Here is a 682-nt window from a genome sequence, read left to right as displayed (position 1 = left end):
GGGAGTAGAAAGCCTCATCTTTCTCCCGCGGAGCGGCTGGTAGTTTCGAACCGCTGACCTTAAGTGTTGATGTTTAGCACCAGGTTAATTGTTCAGCCTTCAAGCAGGCTTATTACTTCGAGGTTCTCTTGAACTCTTATGAAGACGAATCTAATCTGTGATACTTGCTATGGGTCCTAGAGAGTACTGTATGAGTATTTTATATTCACTGACTTTTCAATTTGGGAGATGACTTGGGTTCCCAAAGTCTGTATTTTAAGCCTAACTACTTGGCCAGAGTTTGTTAAGAGATCTCAGACTACCCAGACTGTAACTTGAGATACGTCTTGGATCCTGATGGAAATGCACATTGGACAGATGGTTGGAGATGAGATTTTAAAGATTCCATATGCTTCCTACCTGGCAGAGTTACAGTAGCATGTGGTGATGACAAGTCCAGAGGCACTGAGTCCCATAACTAGGAAAACTTGGAGGGGATTTAAAAGAAGTTTCCCCAGTGGCTGAAGGCACGATTGAGTGCAGCCAGGTTCCTGCCTTTTAGAAGGAGTCATATTGTTTCATGAAGACTAGAAGATTACTCCATGTTCTTCACATAGTTTATAGAGTACACATTTTACAGAGCAAAATTTACACGTATTAGTAAATATTTTTATTCTAAACATTGCAGGCAAACTTCATTTCT

Source organism: Chrysochloris asiatica, unplaced genomic scaffold (genome assembly GCF_000296735.1).
Source record: "Chrysochloris asiatica unplaced genomic scaffold, ChrAsi1.0 scaffold00032, whole genome shotgun sequence".
Classification (NCBI taxonomy): Eukaryota; Metazoa; Chordata; class Mammalia; order Afrosoricida; family Chrysochloridae; genus Chrysochloris; species Chrysochloris asiatica.
Note: the sequence above shows the minus strand (reverse complement) of the source record.